Raw genomic sequence first — 18,019 nt, forward strand, 5'->3', positions numbered from 1 at the left:
TGGATAGTTTTTCATGGTTTTTCTTTTACTCTGAGGCTGTACAGTCTAATCTTCCTGAATGTCTGGGCTGTTTAATTTCTTCAAAGAGTATATTATCCAGTCATCCATCATGCAGTATCTATAGGCTAAACCACAGGACGTGTTGGGCAATGCTGTACTATAAAACACATGTTAACATATATGTAACCTGTGTATAACCCAGCATAGCTGTAGCATGTGGTTGTATTAATGAACGTTACAGGACAGCTTTATAATCATTTATAAATCTGTAACATTCAATAAAGGAGCACATGTTGCAAGGATTAATTATGTTCCCCATTCCATGTTATTTAGTATCCTCATGAAATGGGTATTTTTGTCTCTGACTTGCTTTATGTTTTCCACGTTCCTTCAGACCACTGCAAAATATTTGTATAAGCTGGCGTACATCCTCTACCAAGTCCCTTGAACTGTGGTAGGCGAGTTGTGATTCTGTGAAAGATAAACTGGCATGTTATGCAAAAGACTATATGACAAATGAACTTAATATTTTAAGCTCCAGTTGAATCAGCTGTTTGTTTACATCTGCTGACCCAGTGTGGAAGCAGTGTACAGTATTTTATAAATATGTTCATTTAGTAACACTATGTCAATTCTAGATAAAGTGAAGCTAGTGCGTAGGAGGTTATATACTCGGCCTAGATATTGCATTATAATTCACTATCTTTAACAATAACAATGTGACTTAAATGAAGTGATCCTTCTCTAAACCCAGTCTTAATTTTGTGTCAACAAAATGCATGCATGCCTTTATGCATTTCTTTTGACTTTCTAAGGCACTTAACATTTTCCTATTGCCTGCTGTGATGCTTAAACCCAGTAGGAACACACTCAAATTGTGCAGCTTCTTACACTGAGGATTATGTTCAATTTTTAAAAATTAAAAACAAATTATTTTAAGGGGTTTTATTGATCTGTTTTTAAGTTCTGAATAAATAATATGAAAGTATTAACTGTAGGTTGCACAGCCATGGGACCTGGTGTTGGCAAGCTAACGCCACTTGAGATTACCAAGGTCTAGGTGTTCATGCATCTGTGACACATTTTGGATTCTTTAGAGCTACTGGGTGGAAATCATAAACCAGAGTTGAAAGCAAAAGGTCCCATAATGACAGGGCAGATGTCAACAGATCATTATGAATGAGTGACCCCATGACAGGACATATGATCTCCTTCCTTATCCTGTGACCTTCTCACTTGGTGGGGGAGCCTGGCCAGGGGAGTGGGAGGTGGGTAATTGAGCACTAGGTGACTCTGAATAGATTACTCTCTAAAGAAATCACCATTTCATTATCAGGGGCCATTCAGGGAAAGAGAAGGGCCAATTAGCACAGTCCCGTGAATGACTGCTCCTAAAATGACTGGGGGAACTTTTCTCTCCTCTTGCTCTGACCTAAGTTGTTTCTTTCTTTCTTTCTTTCTCTCTCTGTCTCTCTGCCCCCCAACATTTTTGCTTTATCTTTTTTCTTTCTTCTACAAGTCAAACATTCTATGTCTCCGATTGGAATCATCCAACAGAGTTGGTTCTGATTTAAGAAAAACAAGATTTTTAAATTTTATTTTCCTTCTTTTTTCCCAGAAAGTAATTGGGTTACCTTTCACTGATGATTTCCTCGCACATATTGCTAACAAAATCAAGATGTAACAACTTTAATGAATTATCTAAGAGACAATTAGCTGATCGAGTAATGCAAATGCAATAACAGTGGGATGAGTTTTCCTTTCCCTAACTTAGCAAGTCTGACCAGCTACCTTAAATCTGTAGCCTGTTATACATTGCAGTCTGTGCTGGAAAGGGAAAATGACCTGTGTGTGTCTACAAGTCCTTAGGCTTTGGAGGGGCCTCCGCACCAGCCACAACCTCAGCCATCCAGGTGGGGCAGCTGCTGAGAACACAGATGAAAATTCAGCCTTCTTCACCCCCTTTGCTTCCTTCTTTTCTGTTAGTCCAACACTAGCTCTTTCTTTGTGAGGCCAACAGATCTTGACTTCCATAACCTCAGCACCTTGTGGAGCCCGACACAGCAAGCGAAATAGCAACTACCTGATAAAAGCCAAATATTCAGACTTTAACCTTGGCCCAGTCTTCCCACTAACTTAGTCCCTCCTGATTTGGCTTGCACACACATCTGCCTCATCCGATTCTTTGCCTATTTGAATCCCAAAAGAGTCTCTCACACCTTCACCAGCTTAGTGTACAACAGGAGCATCTGCATCTAGATCAAGGGACTGCAGGACTCAATGTGGGGCCAGGTCCAGAACAGAAAGCTGGGAATAGGCACGGTGAAAGACAGCAGAAATAGGATCCGGAGGGCTGAAGATTCCACACACTGCCACAAAGATATTCAAATTCAGATTTTGTCTCTTCCTTTTTTTCTTTTTCTTTGTCTAACACGGTCTCACTATGTTGCCCAGGCTGGTCTCAAACTCCTTGGGCTCAAGTGATCCTTCCTCCTTAGCCTCCTCAGTGGTTTGGTCCATGAGAACAAACCACCAAGCCCAGCTCAAACTCGTGTTCTCACACACTGTGCTGGCCATACCAGTGTGTCTGCCAACAGCATTCCCAAGGGCATAACTGGGATCCCTGACTTAGCACCACCCGGGGTCACAGTTTCCTGATTGTGACTTAACGAGTATACTCCTGAAATACAGAGAACTGGGAGCAGAACTCCCTCTATGCAGGGTTACTCAGGATCTGCTCAATGATGTGTGTATGTACATTTGTAAGTCACATCATTCTGGACCCAAACGCAGGATCTCTGTGGGGGAGCACCGTAGCCTTGTGTGAAGACTCACCTGCCTGCTTCCTATCACCATAGCATCCGACCTGAGTTTTTATTGCTGCTACCGCTGCGCAACACGATGCGTGCAGTACACTCGACTCACAGCCATTTCATCACACAGCACTTAGACTCTTATTTGTAAATGTTCTAACCATAGTTTATAAGGGGAAAAATTATTCAGATCTCATTTTTAAATGAATTCCTATAAATACGATGATTTTGAAATTGGGTTTGCTAAATATATATATATATATACATCTTTTCCTTCTTTGCATATGGATAGACAGCGGTTTGCATATCTATTGACACTATAAATATATATAAATCCTTAGAGGAATTGTTCTTTTTTAAAGATCTATGACTGGATTCACAATGCACTTTGAGCTTGTATGTTTAGACATATAATTCAAAGCAGAAGTTGGCAGATACCACCGGAAAAACTTTCTGAAATTTCTGTAACAAATGTTTTGCAATAAAAAAAAAAACTCAGTAGTTTAAAACATGACTTGGACTTCCTTGTGAATTTATTTGTCTGCATCTGATTTCCACCATGCTCGTGCTAAGAACTTCAGGGGATCCTGGATAGAATTGCTTAGGGCTTCATAAATTATGTTGCAGTCAAGCATGCTTACAAACTGGTGGCCTGTTGGACCATATCTAACTAGCAAAGGATGAATGCCAGTGCAGTGATTTTTAACAGATTTCATATATAATTCTAGATTTCTGGCATCTCTTGAAATATCTGAAAATCTGGTGATAAGAGTTATATTCTCACACAGCTATAATAACCTGAACCTTTCACCCCGAGTGCCATGGTAGGTGAGAGAATGCATCTTCTCCCACACACCTTAGACCTGGACACTCCCTACCATCTCTTATCTCTGGGTTCCTTCACTCATTAACCACCCCTACATAGACTAGAGCCTTGGACACCTGTATTAATGGATGTAGAAAAAGTAATAATAGCGCTATAATTTCTAAGTAGGAAAGGCTTATGGTAGCAATCTGAATAGAAAAGAGAGATAAGAGGAACATTTCTTGACACTAAAGGTGTATAGCAATCATGTTCTCATGATTCATTTTAAAATATACTATTAGGGTTTTTTTCATTGGATTGGCTTTGAGAGAGCTGAGAGATGAGGAGGAGCTAAATAGCATTTCCATTAGGTAACCCTGGTCATAGCTCCTGCTAAGAAGAATAAACAATGTCCCCTGCTCTTACAAATATTCAAATTCCAAGTAGTATGGGCAGAAAAATTGCAAAATACATATGCATGCAATTATTTTTAAAATAAGTCTCAGTATATTGTCCAGGCTGACACTGAACTCCTGGGCTCAGGTGACTCTTTTCCTCAACCTCCCATGTAGTCAATACTATACTACATCTGGCTAATCCTTTATTTAAAAAAAAAATCATCAAGCACCAACTATATGCCCAGTAGTGTGCCAAGATAGAGAAATTAAGAAAAGGTTTTGCCTCTTGGAGGTTTAAATCCATCCATAAGGGAAACGTAATCATATACAGTTTCCGATTACTATTTAGTTGCCTAAGGAATAGAGCATGAAACACATGAGCCTAGACATTCAAAGGGGTAACAGGGCCCTGTGGTGCAGGAAAATGTGGACTCTACAGAGAGAGTGTGGACACTCCAGGGTGTTTGACTGGTCGGGGGAGGGCCCTCCAATGAAGGAGAATATGAATTTGATTAGCACCCAGAAGTCACGATGCTCATCCTATTTAGAGCTTTCAAGGAGTCCCAGCCTCACAGGCTGCATTCCCACAACTCAGATCACAAGAACGGGGGGTGGGGGTTGGCTCCCACTAGCACCTTTCGTCTGTGGTCCTCCTATTTGCTGTGCTCAGTTCATTTTTTTACAAGGAATGCTTAACATGGTTTTCTAACAACAAGTTGCCTATGCTTATGCATATGCATATTAATGTAAAACTTGCAACATTCAACAGTGTGCCCTGGAACATAATCATTTGCTGCCCAAATCTCAGGTTTAAATCAACACGAGTTTTCCTTGAAGGAGATACTGATGGACATAGGGAGAAGAGCGAATTCTCTGGAGCTAATTTGTTGTTACTTGTTTTTATCACCGCACATGATTTAAAGAGAGAACATGGTCCACCCATGTAAAGAAAGGCCTGGCTTACCACACCCTTATCATTGGAAATCTCGGTAACTATTCCTTTTTTACATTTTTCTTTTTTTTACCACTGCTGGTTAATGTGGTCTTTGTCTAAACATCTAATGTATCACTTTCTAGAGTTTAAGTCACTTCCTCCAAGCCTTGGGCTGTGTCATCAATATCACCTTTCAACACGTTATTGGGACAGAGAGACACCGTGATACCATGCAGTCACTCTAGAAGAACCTCACTCAAAATCAGAACCTTCAATGCCCTTCGTCTCAAAAATTAAACAGCTATTAAAAACAAAAACAAAAACAAAAAAAAAAACACCTAAGGGTACTAAGCCAGGCTTAGTGGCCCATCCCTGTAATCCCAAGACTTTGGGAGGCTGAGGCAGGAAGAGTACAAATATGAACCCAGCCTGGGTAACTTAGGAAAACCCTACCTCAAAATTTTAAAAGGGCTTAGGGCTGGGGATTTAGCTCAGTGGCAAAGTGCCTGCCTGGAAAGTGCAAGGTCATGAGTTCGATTCCTGGGACTGGAAGAAAAACAAAAACAAACAAACAAAAAATTTTTAAAGGGCTGGGGACGTAGCTCCATGCAAAGGCCATAAATTCAATCCCCAGTATAAAAAGGGAAAAAAGAAATCTAAGTATACTAGTTTGTTCTGGCTGCCTTAACCCTATTCCATAAACCAGGTGGTTTAAACTGTATCGTCTCACAATTCCAGAGGCCAGAAGTCTGAGGTCCAGGTGCCCACAGGGCTGGCCCTTCTGCGGGCTATGAGAGAGGACACGTTCTGTGTTCTTGGCCAGTTTGTGGGAAGTGCTGGTCACCTTGCTGCCCTTGGCTTGTAGGGCACCCTGAGCCCTGCTCCCTGAGCTCCAAGCCCTACTCCCACTTTCATAGCCACCCTTCCTGTTCAGTCTCCAAATTTCCCCTTTTGAAAATGATACCTACACCAGCCCTACTCTGGGACAAGACCTCATCTTCACCAGTGTCACCTACAAGAACCCTGGTCCCAAATGAGGATCTCGGCACTAAGATTTCAACACATGAATTGTGTGGAAAAAAAATCAACCTATAACACTGAGTGATTTGTTGGCACGTTTACAATCCCAGCGCTCAGGAGGCTGAAGCAGGAGAATCATGAGTTGAAGACCAGCCTGACTGAATAGCAAGACCTTGTCTCAAAACAAACAAAAACACTGAATGAATTTGTGGGTAGGAGTACAGGGATCTTTTAACTTTTTAATATCTTCTTAAGTAAAGGGATCAGAATTCAAGAGCCATTTGAACAACATACGAATTGTTTAATAGGAGAAAAAGATAAATCAGTTACACCATACTACAGAGCTGTTAAAAATATTAAATATTTGTAAGCCAGTCATAGAGGTGCACATCTATAATCCCAGCACTAGGGAGGCTGAGACAGGAGAATCATCACGTGTTCAAGGCCGGCCTGGGCTGTATAGTGAGACCCTATCTCAAAAAAAATAAATAAATAAAAATAAAAAATCAAATCTTTATATATTTACATGAAGAGATATCATTGGTATATTATTAAGTCTTCTTAAAAAGAAACACACAACAGCATATAATCCCAATTTTTATGCAAACCAAACCAGGCATAGATATGGGCACATTTGTATATGAATAATAAAAAGACAAGATGAAAACCCCAAGCTGGAGTAAAATTTTGCAGCAGGGCTTTTTTTTCCTTTTCAAAAATTGAAGTTGAGTGTGCTGGCACACGCCTGTAATCCCAGCACTCAGGAAGCTGAAGCAGCAGGATCGCCACACATTGTAGGTCAGCCAGGACTACACGGTGAATTTAAGACCAGCCTGAAATACATAGTTCAGCCTGAACTAAGATTCTGTCTCAAAAAACAAAAAAACAAATAAATCCAAATGTTGTGTGTAAAAGTAACCTAAAGCGACCTGAATATAGTTGGGTAGAAAGTGAACAGACATTAGCAGGGAAGATTTTCTTTGCCTTCTTTCTGTTCAGAGACCTGTTTTGGCATCATCTCTGTACTCCAGCCTCGTAATGGCAAATTGTCTCCTCTGAGGGCGTGGGGGAGGGAGTGAGAATAAAAGGACATAAAAATGGTAGAGATGGTTTAACTACTAATGTCATGAAATTATAATCTTAGGCATAAATATAATCAATGCCTTTTGAACAGCTACTTTGTTCCTCTAGAAGAACTGAAATTTTTATTTAAAAGGCAAGACAGTCATGACTAAAAAGATAATTGCATGTTTTCATTATTTAATTAGAGCTGTTGAAAAAACGGGAATGAGCGGCCTAAGTTTAGTTCGTCAGCATCCGAGCTGTTCAAGCGAAGCAAATGGCAGCAGGAAGGCCGCGTGTGATGGGTTCCCACATTTGACCGGAAGTGGGACTCGGGAACTGCTCCTAGACCCTGGGTGAAGCAGATAGACCTGCTCCTAGAATGAAGAGGTGAAAACGAGTACCCGTAGCTTGGAGCCCAAGGAATAGGCAGAATTAAAGGAGACAGGAAGAGCGGGGCATTTCCAGGGCCGCAGTCCCTGAAATTTTTATTTAAAAGGCAAGACAGTCATGACTAAAAAGATAATTGCATGTTTTCATTATTTAAAATGAAATGAGACATATAAAATGATGAGACAAAGGCTCAGCCAGGAAAATGAGGCAAAGTCTGGTTAAGGGTAGGAAACGACCTGACCAGGGCAGAGGACCCACACTGGTGATATTTTGGAAAGTATAACAGTCCCTTCTATTCACCTAATCTTGTCCACACACCCATAAGATAAACATTATTATTCTGTCCCACATGCAGAACAGAGGATTCACCATTTTATACATCAGTGAACTTCACTCTGAAATAAGAAAAAAGTTACTGAAAAATCATGGACAAAAAAATATGACCTGTGAAAATATGGCACAGCAGTCAGGTGCGGAGGTGCACACTTGTAATCCCAGCACTTTGGGAGGCTGAGGCAGGAAGATCGAAAGTTTGAGCACAGGCTGGGAAACTTACAGACTTACCAAGACCCTGTCACAAAATTAAAAAGTATAAAAGATCTGGGGATATAACTCACTGCAAAGGCCCCGGGTCCAGTCCCCATTACCACCAAGCAACTACAATAACAAAAGGCATGGCAGAGGAGAGGGAAGGTGCAGCTCAACTGACTGCAGAACTCCTGACAAAGGTGATAAAACCCTGTGACTAAAAAGGGCTGGGAGTGGCGCCGCACGCCTGTACTCCCAGCACTCAGGAGGCTGAGACAGGAAGATCCCTGAGAGTTTGAGGCCAGCCTGAACTGCATAGTGAAACCCTGTCTCAAAGAGACAAAAAAAAAAGATATTTGGAAGAAATTTCACAACTAAACTCAAGAACGATTTCTTAAATACTCACTTTTTGAAAAATGCAGGCTAAGTGCTAGAACATTCTATTTGAAATGTCACTGTCTTACTCGGTCTCCTAGTAAGAAAATCGTCACCCTCAGCAAGGACCAATTTTAGTGTATGCTTTGCTCTATGTCCCTGGAAATGGCTCCTTGCTAGTATTTGTACAGTGTGGGAGAGACGTGCCCTGTGGCCACACCTTTACCTTTGGCTACATCCTTGGCAAGGGTGGCACTGACCCAAGAGTGCCAATTAGTCTTTCCCTGTGAAATCGGGACTAGAGATAACAGGTCAGGCATTCCCTGGAGAGTAAAAGCATAATGTGGGACCCCAGGAATCATCAGCAGTCATGCCCCTACATACAGTATTGGCTGGGTTGCAGAGGAAGTCAGTCTGCCAAGAAGAGAGAAAGGAATATAGACACAGAGGCAAGAGCAGATGTAGGAAACAGAAAGAGACATAGCTATAATCTTGCTTTTGGACTCTAAAGACATAGCAGTATCCTTACATAAATTCCCCCTTTGGTAGACTGAATAATGGCCTCCAAAGGAGTCCATATCCTAATCCCCAGAACCTGTGCATGCTACCAAAAAGGTTTCTGCTGGTGTGATTAAATTGGAGAGATTATCCTGGATTATCCAGATGGGTCTGATGTAATCACAGAGATTCTCATGAAAGGAAGATGAGAGTCAGAGTCAGAAAACAGGCCAAGTGGCACAGAACCAGAGACTGGAGTGATGAACTTTTTTTGTTTTGGTACCAGGAATCTAACTCACAACCTTTCACTTGCCAGGCAGGTGCTGTGCCACTGAGCTAAACTCCCAGCCCCAGACTGATAAACTTTAAACATGGAGGAAAGGGCCACAAGCCAAGGAATGCAGGAGGCCCCTGCAAGCTTGATGAGATTCCTCATCAAGTCCTTAGAAAGAACCAAACATTTGACATCTTGATCTTAGTACCTGAAGACTCAATTTGGATTTCTGGTCTCCAACACCACAAGTGGGTAATTTGTGTTATTTTAATACACTATGTTGTGGTGGTTATTACAGCAGCAACAGGGAAATAACTTTTATTTTAAAAAATTAAGTTGGCATCTATTATGTGCCACCATAAGAGTCTAAATACCTTATATGCTTTATAGTGAGGTGCCCAGTCCTGTAAGACACTTTGCCAAATTAATGCCAGATTTGGGGTGAGAAAGAAACCCTATCACTGTAAGTGGCTACACTGCTGGAATGGCCACACATATCTGTAATACCAGCACCCAGGAGGCTGAGGCAGGATGATCACCACACGTTCAAGGCCAGCCTGGGCTACCTAGAGAGACTCTGTCTCAAAACAATAACAAAAACAACAACAAAATCCTAGCTTCAGGATAGAAATAAAATCCATATGCTTAGAATTATTAAAATAAAGAACTATTTCTTTCACTTACCTCTGCCTCTGTGAAGCAGGGTCAAGCCTTGCATCAATCCTGTATCATGCAATTGCTGTTTCACATGATGTTGGAGAGGGTACCTGTTCATCTACCCAGACAGACCGCGAGAATGTTGACACATTCATGGTACCTAGCATGGTACCTGCACCACACAATAGCAAAGAAAGAAAAAATTATCCTCAGCCGATTCCCCAGTTGTAGAAACACAGGTGTCACCGACTTTTCAAAGCCCCACATGTAAAATATATAAACGAAGTCAGGTGTTCCATTCATGTACAAATTTAAATGTGCAATCACTGGAGGTAAAGTTGAATGAAAGCTTCTGAGGGCTTCTGAGATGAGGTGACATTTGAACTCAAAATATCTTCAGTCTTGAATGAGCAGAATTTCAAGAGGCAGAAAAAAGAGAAGGAGAAATGATTCAAAGAGAAGCATAGCAAGTCCAAGAAAAGTCACAATGGCCCCCGTGAAGAATATAAGCATTATGTCTTGCAAAGATGTACTAATAAAAAGGGTTTCGATTTTTTAAGTCATAATGGCATGAAGATGCCAAAGAGTACTGATGTGCTCACTGTGGCCACAGTGCATGCAAACCCATCATCAGTGGAAAGAGGAGTCTAGACACTTTACAGTGAGAAGTACAGATGACTTCAGATGGGAAATTATGGAGGAAGCCAAAGTGGGAAATGCACAGACCCACCAGTGAAAGAAAGGGTAACAGGATGGGTTACATACAGAAGAATCAGGCAGATGGGCACAACAGGGAGAGAATGGACTGAAGCCAGTGAGAGGGAAAAGGCTGAAGATGAACACAAGGTCCTGAGTCTCAAAATGCAGATCCCAGAATTATTATGGTGAGAGTGTAGTTCTGTACTGCAACTATGATCCAAGGAACATTTTCATGTGGGTGAGTGAACACATGAGAGAGTGAATGAATGAATGACATGACATGACATGAAATTGAAGTCAAAGAACTATGGGACCCTTCCCTTCAAACTGGATCTTGGCTGAGAAGTGTTTTGGGGACCGTGGCCATAGATGCTCTGCCCACTGAGGTATTTTTCCCCAGTGTGGCATGTCAGAATATGCCTGCGGGAGTTTTTCCTCCTCCTCCTGCTCCTCCTCCTCCTGTGTATATATGTAAAATCCACCAGATGTCCTCTATGGGGTATTTAAAACTTGTCATGAAGCAAGCCTGGTCATGGAAAGATGCTGCTAATAGTGATTGTGGAAGGCCCCTGAATCACCGGGCTCACGAGGAGTTGACAGGAAGCTAAGGTGACAGCACGAGGCAGAAGGGGAGGGGCAGAATGGCTGACCCGGTCAGCACCCGGCTGATTTCTAGCCTCACTTAAAAGGCTTTGTTCCCCACCCTGCACACATCCCTACCATTTCAATTTTAAAGAATCTGTTTTGTCTCATCTTCTTTATTTGGTAAACACAAAAAACTTACATCAGAATGTTTCCTTTCAGAAAGGACATTGCACTACTAAGGAGCAAGGGGAATGGAGCTGGGTGGGGGAGAGGGTGGGTGAAGGGCAGAGAATGTGGACGTGGATATTCTGCAGTGGATTTCTTTTCAGGGCTCAAATGTAACCCGGGCAAAAGAACCTAACTGATCTCCCCCACAGCACTGGCTTCTAGAGACTGCAGGGGCTGCTCCTAAATTTGTTCCCTTTCGCATGGATTTCAACCAGACTTGTCTGTGCTATTTGGGGTTTCTATGCTGACAGCAAAAACTCCCTAGTGGCTCTATTTCATTCAACCAATTTTACTAGACCATTAGCTCAGTCTGCAGTGGTAGGAAACCAGGTCAGTTCTATCCCGTTATACAGACAGACATTCCAAAATTCTCAAACATTTATCTTTTTCCTAATCAGCTCTCTCAGTTCCTCTGTTTGTTAAGTGGGGTTTAGAGGTTGGTCTAGACCAGTGGCTCCCAATTCTTAAGTTATAACCTCTTTCCAGAATCTGCTGGAAGCTAGGAATCCTTCACCAGGTGCTAGGGTAGGGTAGAGTAGGGTAGGGTAGGGTAGGGTAGGGTAGAATAGGGTAGGGTAGGGTAGGGTAGGGTAGAATAGGGTAGGGTAGGGTAGGGGAGGGTAGAATAGGGGAGGGGAGGGGAGGGGAGGGGAGGATGTGGAGGGACTGAGGTTTGGAAAACCGTGAAAAGGGATCCATGGGATCCCTGAACTCCCATGGTGCCCCAGGGATGGATCTGTGAAGCCCATTTAAGAACAAACTGTCCTTCCATCTCTAAAGCCCAGAGCTGAGGCACTACAAAGGCTGTCAAAATGGGAAGCACACACAATCACTCAGGAACATCTGTCTGCAGAAGAAATTGGGCCAACAGCTGTGTGAACCACAGCAGGGAAAGCGGCAGGCTCTCACTCTCTCACCCTCCTCTGCAACTGCGGAACACATGCCCTGACGTCAACATGGTAAGTCCCTGAAAAGGCAAATCGCGCTATTCCCGATGAAGACAGCACGGCAGGCCGTGTATTTTTCAAGCCTCCTGCAAACCCAGGCGTCTTACCAGGAAGCTCTGTCTGCAGACGAAGAGGGGTCTTGTCAGCCACCCAGGTCTCCCAGCCCCTGTGGCTCGCAGGGTTGTCTCCCGAGGAGAATGCCACCCCGTCTGCAAGCAAGTGGCCTTTGTCATGGCTTTGTAGAGCTGACACATAACTCTGTCTGTCACGCTGGGCATTAAAGTGAACAGGAGTCAACTGCTATGTTTTGGACCATGAGCAGCTGCTGTCTGAGAAGCACACAATACAATTACTGTCCCATTTCTTAAGTTATCCAGCAAATCTTTGAATCCTTACATCTTGCAGCTAGAAGCCAACTCACCCTTACTGGGTGTTGAGCTCCTTTCCTTTTTTCCTGTCTAGCTTTCCATTTTGAAATTTTGAACCAAGTAGAAACATTAAAAGAATGGGATAATCAACACCTTATTCCCTCCATCTCTGACAATTAATGACATTTTGTTCTATTTGCTTTCTCACTCTTTGTATATATATTTCCTTCTAAAATTCTAAAAAAGAGGCAACAATCAAAGCACTCCACTCCACTTCTGTGTACCTTATCTCTCTCCCAAGAATAATGATATTCTCCTCTAGAACAACAACGCTATTATTATGCCTGAGAAAATTAGCAATAATCCTCAACGATATTTAGTACCTGGTAGAAAGTGAAATTCAACAATTGTTTCCAAATTTAGTTTTGTGGCTATTTTTGAAATCATCACATTTGGCTGACAAAACATCTTCAGCTAAGTTGGGTGTGGTGAAATGTGCCTCTAATCCCAGCACTCGGGAGGCTGAGATAGGAGGATCACTTCAAGTTCGAGACCAGCCTATACTACAAGGTGAGTTGAAGGCCAGCCTGAACTGTATAATGAAACCATCTAAAAATGATAAAAAAAAATCTTCAGCTTTTTGGACTACAGCAATGCCTACAGCACACACTTCATTGCATGATGTTACCTTTGTGAAGAGCGCAGGCCAGCTGTCTTCTGGACCATCCCACACTCTGAATTTCCAGGGGTATTTCCTCTTGTCTTCTTTATTTTCCTCTGCCCTTCTATAGCCTATAAACTTGAAGTTTGCTCTACATCCTTCAGGGGCTCAAGTCAAACATGAAAAGAGTACTGCATAAGTATCTGGCATCCTTTTTTTCTTTTTCTTTTTTGAGACAAGGGCTTGCTTGATCTCAGATTTCATGCCTCAGCCTCCCAAGTGCTGGGATTACAGATGTGTAGCACCCTGAATACTTCTGTATCACCCAAGAGGTAGATGCCAGTCATTTCCATTGGTAATGATGATACAGCTCTCCATCAAGTAAGGCGGAGACTGCCAAAGCTCTACAATGTAAAGACACATTTTACCGGTACAATTCTTAGACATCTGTGAGAAAACCAAGGTCATGTGAATATGAAGTGTGATTGAAACTACAATGAGTATTTAAGTGTTTTGTAAATTTAATGCAGTAAAAGACACAATGCTATTAATCCCCTACAAAATATTCCTCTTCTAACACACTTAGCCCGCCATCCTTGCCACTTTCTAAAGCAGTTCTGGAAGTCCTCTTTCATGTGTGTCTTCAATTATGCCTTTTGTAGCTGCGTCAATGTGCTGAACCAACTCAAAACATTTACCTTTCTTGGACAGTTTTGACTTTGGGGAAGAGCCAGAAGTTTCATGGTGCCAGATATCTTGATAAGTTGATTCTTTTTTGGGGGGGGGGGGGTTCCAGTACTGGGAATCAAACTCACAACCTTGCACTCGCCAGGCAGGCGCTGTGCTGCTGAGCTAAATCCCCAGCCCCTATCTTGATAAGTTGGATGAGAACACACTATTATGTCTTTATGAGCTGCCTTTCCTTTGAATGGCATTCAGCAGTAGTATTCACCATATTTTTCATCATATGTTGTAAAGAACAGAACTGCTTCTAAAGTAAGTGGCAAGAACGATAGGATAAGCTTTTTCAAAGTAAAGGGAGCTATTTTGAGGGGAATTAACAACAAAGTGTCCCTTACTGTACTATTTTTTTTATTTAAACATTCACTATATATTTCTATCACCCCTCATATATTATTTCCCCAAGAACTGTGCACCTAATAGCTGGTATCCTTGATATAGCCTTAACTGAAGTATTGCAAAATGCATCACTTCCCCTTCTGGAATTGCTCGCCCTAAGGGGTCAGTCCTACTCACATTTAAATGAGGCGAGAATTAGATGTTTTGCTGCTACCGTTGCTGCTTGCTGCCACACAGTGTCGCTGTTGAAGACTGTCCCTGCACAGTTCTGATGGTTCCAGTCCACCCTGGAATGATGCCCTTTGGATCCAGATCCCTGAGCAGGTTGTATGCTCTCCCAAAGGAGGCCAAGCCCAGGCCGCCAGTGCCAAGCAACCTGTGTGTTTCCCTTTCCTGTTGTCTCCATTCATGTCTCTGTTTCACACACACAGACTCCATGCACCCAAGAAACACTGAACTACAGTGGGTTCTGGTGTCTTCTTCCCCATGCAGCCCATGATCTAACTAACGCACTCTGTTCTTTCCCCAAAGACCCACGCGACAGGGTAGGCAGGCTTTCCTTTATAACCAAACACAGTGGATCTGACGATTCCCCTTTCCCCACACACCTTTTATTTATTTATGTATTTATCTTGCCTTACATCCTTTATGTTAGGTCTTTAGGAGAGGGAAGCAGACTACTATAATAATAACACATGGGGAAAAAATCTATGTACTCATGCTCTGGCTAATAAATCCAATGAGCTCCAGCCTCAGAGGAGACCCGAGTATGCCTATTCCCCAGTAACTATCCTCTTCTGTTCTCTCAGGGAGAAATTATTGTGTCTTTTATACACAATTACTCTTGTGGGCTGATAGCTATTTAGCAGTTCTTTCTCCAACACCCAGTAACAAAATATTCATATTTATAGAATGTTCTAGGTAAATGGATGCTCCTTGAGACCATACTCTTTAGTGAAATAAATCAGACACACATGTTTAAATATCACATTGTTTCTCTGGTATGAGAAACCTAAAGTGTAAATAACAACCAGAATGTATAGTAGATATTGGGGAATAAGAGAGGGGTAATGGAGAAAGGAAGGAAGGGACAAAAAAAAGAAAAAGAAGGAAAAATGGAAACAAAGCTTTTGTAAATAAGTAGGGGAAGAAGGATTGAAGGGAGGGGAGGAGATTGGGAAAAAGAATTAAGACATAGCATGTACAGGCGCAAATTACCTGTGATGAATGTGATCATTAGGTATATCTAAAATGTACCAATAAAATTAATTAAAAATAAAAATTATAGACAAAACCACAAAAATAAAATAAAATAAATTTATAGAATGTACTGATTTCCCAGATGTAAATATTCCAGCCATGGCTGACTCCAAACTACCAGCAGAGGCTGGGGCAGAAATGTCACAACCAGCTGCCCTGACCAGCACAGCCCGGCTCCAGCAGATGACTGCGTTTATGGTCACCACCACTTTTCATCCCTGAAGGCTTTGCTGCTTATATATCCATCCTGGAGCCCCTAGAGTCTAATGAAGTCACCTTTTCTTTGAGTAATTAGAATAACATTGCGCATGAACATGCTTTGCTCAATATTACGTGTAAACATCGTCAGTGTCCTCTAGGGTAACTACCATGTGACCATTTTCATAGAAGTGTCGGGGAATGGCTGTATAACCGTATCACAGTTCCCCTGGGCATTCAGACTGTGTCATGTTTGAGACTATTCAACACAGCAATAAAGCCAGGTGTGGTGCTTCACATAGGAATCCCAGCACTCTGGGAAGGTGAGGCAAGAGGATCTGGAGTTCAAGACCTACAAAAGCTACCAAGGAAGATCCTATCACACAGGAACACAATAGTAGTAATGGTAATAATGAATATCCTATTGTTTCTACTTCTGATTAGTGTTTCTAGGTAGTAGGATAAGGGTATCTTCAACTTCAGTGGATTATGCAAAAATTTCCAGACTAGTTTATCAAATTATCTGCCCTCCCACTGCGTCTGACATTTAGTTCCACTCTGAGCTGTCAGTTGTTATCATAAGTATTTAGCTTTAGCTTTTGTAAAGAATACAAAATGATAGTTCATTGTGTTAAAGTTTATTTTTCTGATTACTCATTAGCATATTGTCTATTGTTTTGGCCATCTGAATTTCCTCTGCATTTAAATTGCCTGTTCCTCTCTTGCATTGGTCTGCAGGAGATATTTTCATATAATCTAGATATGAACCCTCTGCCAGTGTATGAATTGCCAATATCTTTTTCCCCTCAATGGGTTCACTTTTTAAATACTATATTTTTATGAATATACATTCTCAATTTTCATCTTAAGATTGGTGTCTTTCATGTTCTTTAAAAAAAAAAAAAAAAAACTCAGCCAGCTAGGGTGGCACATGCCTGTAATCCCCAGTACTCGGGAGGCTGAGGCAGGAGGATCACTGTGAGTTGGAAGCCAGCCTGGGCTACAAAGTGAATTCAAGGCCAGCCCGAACTGCATAGTGAAATCCTGTCTCACAAAAGACAAAAGCAAAAAACCTCTGCTCCCAATCAAAACAGCAAAATTCAGAGTGGAAAATGGAAATTGTTGTTAGAAATTGGGAATAGCGTGCCAGTCTAATGCAGCAATGGTTCCATTTAACCATCTAAACCAGGGATGGCAAACCTTTCAGAGCTTTCAATGATAACAAACAGTGGGCTACAGCATGCGTGCCATAGGTTTGCCACCACTGGCCTAAGGGAAGTTAGGCTTAGTGACTTGAAGACAATTCACCCTTCTAAGATTGTCTACCCCAGTGATTGTAAGTATAACCCCCTTCTAGAGATGCCACCTTCAATGATCCACAGACTCAATTTTTGCAGGACCTTCCACCATCCTGTCCATATAAGCTACCTGCACTTACCCTTGTGCTTCCACAATACACATATCTTCATATGCATTTATAGCTACTAATGTTTTTTCTTTACAAGGTTATTTATGCTGCTTTTGACTATATATCTTGGGTTGGTTTGGGTTTTTTGAGACAGGGTCTCACTATGTAGTTCAGGTCAACCTTGAATTCTCTATGTAGCCTAGGATGGCCTTGAACTCATGGCAGTTCTCCCACATCAGCCTTCTAAACGCTGGAATTATAGGCATGTGCCACCATGTCTAGCTCTGACTATTTATATATAAACCAGTCAGTTAATTAATTAACTTTGCCCCAAAACAGTAATTTTCAGCCAAAATAGAGGCAGCAACTGAGAAGCATATGGTAGCTGAGTATGATGACACACACTTGTAATCCCAGCGTTCTGGGAGGCTGAGTCAGGAGGATTACAAGCTCAAGACCAGTCTGGGCAATAGCCTTCCCCAAAATTAAAAGACCAAAAATAAACCCTTTTTTTTTTTTTTTTTTGAGACAGGATCTCACTAAATACTCCAGGTTGAATCTGAACTCATGATGTAGCAAAGATTCGCCTCAAATTTATAATCCTTCTGCCTCAGCTTCCCAAATGGGGGGATTATGGGCATGTACTCCCATGCCTGGATCTCAAAATAAAATAAAAATCTAAAAGGCCTGAGGATGTTGGTAAGTAGTAAACCCTGACCTAGCATAAACAAGGCTCCAGGGCCAATCCCTAGTATTGAAAACAAAAAGGAGGAAAGAAGGAAGGAAGGAAGGAAGGAAGGAAGGAAGGAAGGAAGGAAGGAAGGAAGG

At 41.9% G+C, this 18,019-nt stretch overlaps 1 long non-coding RNA gene across 9 annotated transcripts in view; it reads right to left on the reverse strand.

The window, feature by feature from the left end:
• The window catches only part of LOC102028568, a 212,481-nt gene that overhangs the window by 76,278 nt on the left and 118,184 nt on the right, over positions 1 to 18,019 (reverse strand). For 5 of the 9 annotated variants that reach the window (XR_001234784.1, XR_001234788.1, XR_001234787.1 and 2 more), the window contains 4 exons: positions 13,273 to 13,649; positions 12,324 to 12,486; positions 9,785 to 9,929; positions 6,443 to 6,803 (listed from right to left, as the gene is read on the reverse strand). The exons of 2 other annotated variants lie outside the window; for them this stretch is intronic. This is a non-coding gene — a long non-coding RNA (uncharacterized LOC102028568). Of the gene's footprint in view, positions 1 to 6,442; positions 6,804 to 9,784; positions 9,930 to 12,323; positions 12,546 to 13,272; positions 13,650 to 18,019 lie in introns of those variants that run through there. 2 more of the 9 variants (XR_001234783.1, XR_001234785.1) reach the window with 2 other exon arrangements.

The sequence above is a fragment of the Chinchilla lanigera genome, unplaced genomic scaffold, assembly GCF_000276665.1.
Source record: "Chinchilla lanigera isolate Chin_1 unplaced genomic scaffold, ChiLan1.0 scaffold00033, whole genome shotgun sequence".
Taxonomy (NCBI): Eukaryota; Metazoa; Chordata; class Mammalia; order Rodentia; family Chinchillidae; genus Chinchilla; species Chinchilla lanigera.